At 41.4% G+C, this 8,847-nt stretch overlaps 2 non-coding genes across 2 annotated transcripts; both read left to right on the forward strand.

Annotated features, from left to right (window-relative positions):
• Positions 1 to 6,358: 6,358 nt before the first annotated feature.
• On the forward strand, positions 6,359 to 6,430 carry TRNAH-GUG (transfer RNA histidin (anticodon GUG)). Its single transcript has one exon. It is a non-coding gene; the product is annotated as a tRNA-His (tRNA).
• Positions 6,431 to 7,929: 1,499 nt separating this feature from the next.
• Positions 7,930 to 8,011, forward strand: TRNAF-AAA (transfer RNA phenylalanine (anticodon AAA)). The gene has a single exon. It is a non-coding gene; the product is annotated as a tRNA-Phe (tRNA).
• The last annotated feature ends 836 nt before the right edge of the window (positions 8,012 to 8,847 follow it).

Raw genomic sequence — 8,847 nt, forward strand, 5'->3', positions numbered from 1 at the left:
AAACTCGTCTGCACAAACCAGCTGGTCTGCCAAGGTCGAAAAACAAATTTCTCATACCTTATTTTCTAACTAACGGAAGCTAGCATTTAAAAAAAACAATTCTGTTACAGTGTACTGCCAATTAAAAAAGCTCCAGTTTTTAAAAAGACTTTAGTCCAACTAATTCAGCTAAAGGCAAGACACTCAAAACATGGGCACTTATTTAGAAAGGGGCAACTACCTTTTGCACACAAGATTATACATTCTGCATTTGAGAAAAAAACGAATTAACATGGTCCATTGTAAAAGAGAAATAATTTGTAAAACAACATAAAATGCAGATACATTTCAACATTGGATTTAATTTAATGTTTTGCTGACACATTTATAAAAGCATACATTTTAATTTACATTTGGGAAAATAACAATGTTACATTTTAATATTTTTTTCTTTCAAAGGCACATGGTTGCCTTCCACTAATTAAAAGCACATGTCACCATGCACAGTCGGGCAAGATTCATTATTCTCAAACCAGCACATTCCTGTCTAGATGGAAACCCCTCACAGAAATAATTAATGAAAACAGCTCCGTAGCGTGCACTCTAACGGGCCATCTTTTTAACATTTCACTCATTTTAAAAGAACACAGCTTCCTCCGTAATCCGACTGGTTGATTTATAACCACATCAGTTCCAAGGCAAACCCACACAAAAATTCGTAGACGCATTTCAAAAGGAATGTGAAATGAACAGAACCCTTCTCAAAACACAAGATGTTACCTTTCCGTCAAGAAACTGACAAAGCACATAGGTAGACCAAGGAATCAAAAAAGTCAAAATCAAACCATCAAATAATCCACTGACTTTTATAGTCAGGTCAGATAACCATGCATGTTGACAGCATGTAAAAAATAAAGACTGCCATCTCAACTCAAGATATTAACCCTTTGGCAGCTCAAGCAGAATCATTTCCCAACGTCCATTTATACATGGGAAAATCATGATCACATTTCTTCACGTTTACAGATGACACATACACATATTTTCAAAAACGTTATCCCCAAGCACCCGAGAGAGATCCAGCTCTCTCCTGCCAAACGTAATGATAACATGCCCTGTCCAAGCCATGACCACATGGCGCTATTCACAAGGCATATTTACAAGACAAGCCTTTCACAAACAACATTTCCAAGGCGCAATGCACAAGGAACACAATAGATCAACATGAGAACATGCACCTCACAAGCCACAATAATATGGCGCTATTCACAAGTCATATTTACAAGACAAGCTTTTCACAAACAACATTTCCAAGGCGCAATGCACAAGGAACACAGCAAATCAACATGAGAACATGCACCTCACAAGCCACATTAATATGGCGCTATTCACAAGTCATATTTACAAGGAGCTATATTCAAAGAACTCCACAAATCATAGAACAATGAACACATTTCACATTGCACAGCATAAGCAGATGCAGCAAGCAATTTAATGGGCAATTTAAAAGCATTTTTTACACACATTTATACAATTGGACCATCACAAAGATGTAACTGGCTTCCTCATGTAATGCCATCCTTCAACTCTGACAGTTTAAACACCAAAATGAAAACCATTCCTTCCACCCTGAATAAACCAAATGCCATGATGTAATGCAATCTCCTCACGCTGCAACTGTTCAAGCCAATAGGTCTAACAGGCTACATAAACTGCAACATTACGCCAGATGGAACCAGCGTTCAGGGCACTCCCACACACCACATGGGAAACAATCTAAGCACATGGCCAGGCACACAGGTTTCGTAAACTGTTCGACTACGCCAGATGTAATGTCTGGCGCTCAGGGCACTCCCACACAACACATGGGAAACAATCTAAGCACATGGCCAGGCACACAGGCTTCGTAAGATGACGACTACGCCAGATGTTATGGCTGGATTTTCTGAGTAGGTGGGATCAGCCCCCAGGGGCCCCTCCAACCCAGCCAGAACGTACTCACCTTCCCTCCTCAGGACCAACTATCCAGGCACCTGGTACCTACCTGAGGATGGGGAACTCGCAATATACAAGCTCATATTATTAAGAACACCACTAAATCTATAGGGATACTAAGAATACTCACTGATTACTAGGGATATCCATACCCTACACCACACTTATTCACATCAGTTGGTCTCGCGGCCACCCTGATCCAGACCGTTCTACCCTAGGGCAGATATGACACACAATCCGGTGCGTCTACACACGGGCCTGCAGAACCCAATGCTCCCTTTTCCAAACTGTTCGCAATCCTGCGAAACTACACACTAGTTCAACCTCCTAGTGTTCTCACTTATTCAAGCCACAATCCAGTGGGTATACACACTGAGCCTCTACTCAGTGCTCTCATTAACGCCGCATATCAACGACGACCACATTCCTATGAACACCTATACATATATATATATATATTGGGAAGTCTCTTCACTAAGGGTCTGCTACTACAATAATATTATGGGATGGTGTACTAACTTAGTCCCTTGGTTGCAAGTCTCCTCTCTCCCTCACTATTACTTACCTGATCAGGGGTAGCATCTGTTCAAACAGTAATACCTACCAGGAGTGAGGAACCTCACTGTATGGGGATAAAGATATACACACTATGTGACTGAGTTATTTCTTGATTTAAGCGCTCCTACCCCCCTTTTTGATCCATCAGTGGCTCAACAGCAACTGGCTTGAAGCCAGGATAACTTTATCATAAAATAACTCATGCACACTAATTCACTAATTAATGGGGTCATTTATTATTAGTACAATATAAACCTTTACACAGATCTGACAAAGACTATAGGTAGAACACACCGCTTGAAAGAGAAGGATTAAACATAACAGGAACACTCCGCTGAAAGGGAAAAGATTAGACATAAAGTGTAAGTGTAACTAATTCAGACTACCTCACCTATTAGAAGGAAGATTTCTCTCTCTGCCTCTGGTGGGATTAGGGCTCTCTCTCTGCCTCTGGTGGGATTAGGGCTCTCTCTGTCTCTCCCTCCTTCACCACATCACCACGCCTCTGGTTCAGTTGCTCCAGCTGACAGCCTTCTTTGATGCTCTCTGCACTGCTTTCTCTCTCCTCATCTTCAGCAATCGTCTGCCTTCTTTCTCCATTCAAGAACTGCACTCTATTTTGCAGCTCCAGCAGACATCCTCTCTCTCTCTGCAAGCTGTTCTGAGCTCCAAGCTGTTCTGAGCTCCCAGCAGTTCTGTGCTCCAAGCTGTTCTGAGCACCACGCTGAACTGCACACCACGCTGGACTGGACTGAACTGAACCCAAACTGAACTGAACTGAACTGACCACTCCTCCTCTCCTGTAGCTCACTAATATGGAAGCTTGTCCTTTCATGGAAAGCTACGGCCAGTAACCTGCCGCCCACCAAATTCTTGTACCTCCCCATACCAAGGACACGTTCCCAGCTGGCCAGCCTGAAGTTGTGTCTTCGGAGTGGAGAAAAATACATTCCTTCGATAAGGGCCAGCCTGAACCGGTTCTCTCCAAGCGAACAACAGCCTTAACTATAAACTTTGCCTTTGCCCTGAAAAGCCTCTCAGCTTCATCAAGATGGAGTCCCTCTAGCTCTAGGCCTGTAGGCCTGAAAGGGGTGAAATGCTCCTTAGCTCTGTCAGAATATCTACATAAACCATACCAATATGTCTAATATGTCAAAGCCAATAGGCAATAGACAGGTGAAAGTCAAGAATAAAGGCATATTAAGCAGCTATCCTCTTATAGGTCTGGAAAAAGGGCTTAAAAGGGCCAACACAGGCTAAGAATACCTATACTAGATGCGAGCAAGATTAATGATCTATATCACTGCTAAATAAAGCCAAAAACTCTGCCATAACAAATGCTCACTCTCTAAAAATGGCATTTATACAATAGTAAGATTAAATCCAACCTCACCAGTAGATAGGATTTATCAATAAATAAATAAGGCTTCTCCTCTCTGATATGGAATTACCCCCCAAAAAGTATAAGTGAATACCCAATGCTAACCTATGAGAGGGGCAGACCTCACAGTAGTGAAAAATGTAATAGACTGTTTGATACTACTAGGACATACAAACTACAACAGTACATGTCTTACCTTTTACTTACATAGCATGATGCCCCTAGGACTACTTAGGGCCTACCTTAGGGGTTACTGATATGTAATAAAATTGGAGTTTAAGGCTTGGCAAGTAGTTTTAAATGCCAAGTCGAAGTGGCAGTACACTGCAGCACAGGCACTGCAGTAGCAGGCTTGAGACAGGTTTGAAATGCTATTTCTTTGGGCGGCACAATCAGTCCCTGGGTATATGGTATACCACTTTACAAGGGGCTTTCAAGTAAATTAAATCTGTCAGTCAGGTATACTCCAATTATACACATGATTAGGGAAGAAGCACGTGCACTTCAGCACTGATTAGTAGCGATACAGTGATCAGAGTACTAAGGCCAACAAAAAGATACAGCAAAATGCGGAGGTGAAAAGCAATAAGGTGGGGTTGGGACCACCTTAAGAATGCAAGGTCTAACAAAAACGAACTAAGGATAACGTGAGTAAAACATCAGGTTTCTCTACAGCATTTGGTGAGACAAGTGGGCCTTCTTTTATCTTCCATAAATGCAATCTTTCCCGGACCCCTTTATTATATAGCTCTTCAAGGAAAAAATATAAAGCACTTACAAAGGAGCCTCAAATACTCAAAGATGGTAGACTTCTGTAATATGGGCCATATACTAAAAGCAGCACGAAAACAGAGTGCAATAGGGTCCAAAAAACTTGAGTGACCGATGAGAGTATGCATGCAAGCCTATGGTATTCCAAACTAGAGATATACGCATGCAATTTTTGTTTTTAGGAGAGAATGTGCCTGCTGAAAAAAACATTTTTTTTAAAAAGTCCATTGCAGAATATCAGGAATTTGCTGTGGGACACTTTGAAAACTTGCATACAGATTATGTGCACAAGCCTTACAGTCAGTTGTTGTGGCCAAGTGGTTAAGGCGATGGACTAGAAATCCATTGGGTTCTCCCCGCGCAGGTTCAAATCCTGCCGACAACGAGAATCTTTTTAACATCGGCTACAATTTTAGAAGTTAACCTTTAGTATTTCTTCCATGTCAGTTTTATAAATAGGTGGCTTATTTTGGTGTCACTATTGCCATATCACATATTTATTATCGCTCCCCCTTTCATATCTTTGCTATAACTCTCGTCCTTCATTAGCGCTGGTGCAAACGCTTCAAATTATTATACCCTGGCTCTCTCGGTCATACCTGTGCATGCACTTGAAACTTACTTTATGAATAAAAGAAGCAAATAGAGAAATAAAATAAAAGTGCTCGCTGAATTAGGCAAACACACTTCATAAAACTGCGTTTTCTTTTCTATTCTCCCCCGTGTTACAAGCTTAACTGCTCCCTGTGTAATTTCTCTTAACCTGCTGTTCCTGGAAGAGAATTTCATCTACAAGCTCTTTCTGTATTTTTTCCTAGTCTTTTCTTTCCCTTTTCTTAGATTTGTAACTGTTCCTTTACGGGCTCTATTTAGGCGCCATTAATCTCATTTGAGCTCCTTGTACCTGCTGCTGTTTTCTCCACACCTCATACTGTCTTTTCCCTCTTTCTCTCTTTCTCTGCGGTTGGTGGCTACTTTCCAAAGCGTCTGATGCCCCAATGTTCCTTCGTCTTGTTGTCAGACGTGAATTTGAAAAGTAACAAAATTAACAAGCCTTTACCACTCACACATGGCAGGAGTTTATACTTTAATTCAATGAGCTAAGAAAAGTGTGTTGCGGGGCCCCTACGAGCCATGGTGCTTGCTTCATCATAATTAGGCATGCAGTCATTAGCCACAGCTCTGATTATGGGTCACTGAGGTCAGTTTCAATAATTCCTCAAAAACCTAACCATGCAGTCCCCCCTAACTGTGTAGTTATTTTGCTTTACTGCTGTTTGTGTGATTAGCTGGGAGGAGCTCACGGCAGCATCCTCCCAATAAAAGTGTAGATGGACCGTTCCTTAACTCTTTCTTGCTTCACATACAGATGGCTTGAGGAGGTACAGGGGAGATGCAGGTCTAATAAACAGAATAGAATATCTGCGCCAGGTGTGTTTCTCTGCATTGGTGTCCCATCACAGGCCCACCAGTGTATGTGTGATCTTTGACTCCTGCCAGTTCACAAGCAGGCGGCCAGGAAACGGTTTCAGCCTATCAACCACTGAGGAGATAAAGCCTTTGTATAAGGAATGAGGAAGCAATGAACACATTCAGCCTATCACAGGAGTAGCCCTGAGTGTTCCGAATCATAATTTCTTCATGTCACTGTACGTTTTTGAGCCCAAGTAGCTCGCCGTGATCGTATAGTGGTTAGTACTCTGCGTTGTGGCCGCAGCAACCTCGGTTCGAATCCGAGTCACGGCATTGTGGTTGGCAATGTCACGGCAGTTGGGTTTTTCCTTTACAGAATTCCCAAATGTACCAGTTGTTTTTGTACAATGTCTATTAAAAACAGATCCTTTTCAATATTTAAACGATCTTACGACAAATTATTTAAACACACATGATTATAAGAGGCAGGTATACTGTACTTACTGACATAAATTATCGTTCTTGAACATATTTGCGGTAAGGGGAGCGGAGCTCTCCCCCAGGCCAATCAGAATGCAGATGAATGCAGTTGCAGTTGAGTAACCTGTGTTGTGGCTGTCTACAGGGAATGCACATATGTAGCTGTCTCGCAGCCCAATCCAGACGTCAATTGAAGACAGGTTTTGATGCAAATAGAGCAGTAAGTGCAGAGAAATGCTCACTCTCTAAAAATGGCATTTATACAATAGTAAGATTAAATCCAACCTCACCAGTAGATAGGATTTATCAATAAATAAATAAAGCTTCTCCTCTCTGATATGGAATTACCCCCCAAAAAGTATAAGGGAATACCCAATGCTAACCTATGAGAGGGGCAGACCTCACAGTAGTGAAAAATGTAATAGACTGTTTGATACTACTAGGACATACAAACTACCACAGTACATGTCTTACCTTTTACTTACATAGCATGATGCCCCTAGGACTACCTAGGGCCTACCTTAGGGGTTACTGATATGTAATAAAATTGGAGTTTAAGGCTTGGCAAGTAGTTTTAAATGCCAAGTCGAAGTGGCAGTACACTGCAGCACAGGCACTGCAGTAGCAGGCTTGAGACAGGTTTGAAATGCTATTTCTTTGGGCGGCACAATCAGTCCCTGGGTATATGGTATACCACTTTACAAGGGGCTTTCAAGTAAATTAAATCTGTCAGTCAGGTATACTCCAATTATACACATGATTAGGGAAGAAGCACGTGCACTTCAGCACTGATTAGTAGCGATAAAGTGATCAGAGTCCTAAGGCCAACAAAAAGATACAGCAAAATGCGGAGGTGAAAAGCAATAAGGTGGGGTTGGGACCACCTTAAAAATGCAAGGTCTAACAAAAACGAACTAAGGATAACATGAGTAAAACATCAGGTTTCTCTACAGCATTTGGTGAGACAAGTGGGCCTTCTTTTATCTTCCATAAATTGAATCTTTCCCGGACCCCTTTATTATATAGCTCTTCAAGGAAAAAATATAAAGCACTTACAAAGGAGCCTCAAATCCTCAAAGATGGTAGACTTCTGTAATATGGGCCATATACTAAAAGCAGCACTAAAACAGAGTGCAATAGGGTCCAAAAAACTTGAGTGACCCATGAGAGTATGCATGCAAGCCTATGGTATTCCAAACTAGAGATATACGCATGCAATTTTTGTTTTTAGGAGAGAATGTGCCTGCTGAAAAAAACATTATTTTGAAAAAGTGCATTGCAGAATATCAGGAATTTGCTGTGGGACACCTTGAAAACTTGCATACAGATTATGTGCACACGCCTCAAAGTCAGTTGTTGTGGCCGAGTGGTTAAGGCGAAGGACTAAAAATCCATTGGGGTCTCCCCGCGCAGGTTCGAATCCTGCCGACAACGAGAATCTTTTTAACATCGGCTACAATTTCAGAAGTTAACCTTTAGTATTTCTTCCATGTCAGTTTTATAAATAGGTGGCTTATTTTGGTGTCACTATTGCCATATCACATATTTATTATCGCTCCTCCTTTCATATCTTTGCTATAACTCTCATCCTTCATAGCGCTGGTGCAAACGCTTCAAATTATTATACCCTGGCTCTCTCGGTCATACCTGTGCATGCACTTGAAACTTACTTTACCAATAAAAGAAGCAAATAGAGAAATAAAATAAAAGTGCTAGCTGGATTAGGCAAACACACTTCATAAAACTGCATTTTCTTTTCTATTCTCCCCGTGTTACAAGCTAAACTGCTCCCTGTGTAATTTCTCTTAACCTGCTGTTCCTGGAAGAGAATTTCATCTACAAGCTCTTTCTGTGTTTTTTCCTAGTCTTTTCTTTCCCTTTTCTTAGATTTGTAACTGTTCCTTTACGTGCTCTATTCAGGCGCCATTAATCTCATTTGAGCTCCTTGTACCTGCTGCTGTTTTCTCCACACCTCATACTGCCTTTTCCCTCTTTCTCTCTTTCTCTGTGGTTAGTGGCTACTTTCCAAAGCGTCTGATGCCCCAATGTTCCTTCGTCTTGTTGTCAGACGTGAATTTGAAAAGCAACAAAATTAACAAGCCTTTACCACTCACACATGGCAGAAGTTTATACTTTAATTCAATGAGCTAAGAAAAGTGTGTTGTGGGGCCCCTACGAGCCATGGTGCTTGCTTCATCATAATTAGGCATGCAGTCATTAGCCACAGCTCTGATTATGGGTCACTGAGGTCAGTTTCAATAATTCCTCAA

This window comes from Lissotriton vulgaris, unplaced genomic scaffold, assembly GCF_964263255.1.
Source record: "Lissotriton vulgaris unplaced genomic scaffold, aLisVul1.2 SCAFFOLD_301, whole genome shotgun sequence".
NCBI lineage: Eukaryota > Metazoa > Chordata > Amphibia > Caudata > Salamandridae > Lissotriton > Lissotriton vulgaris.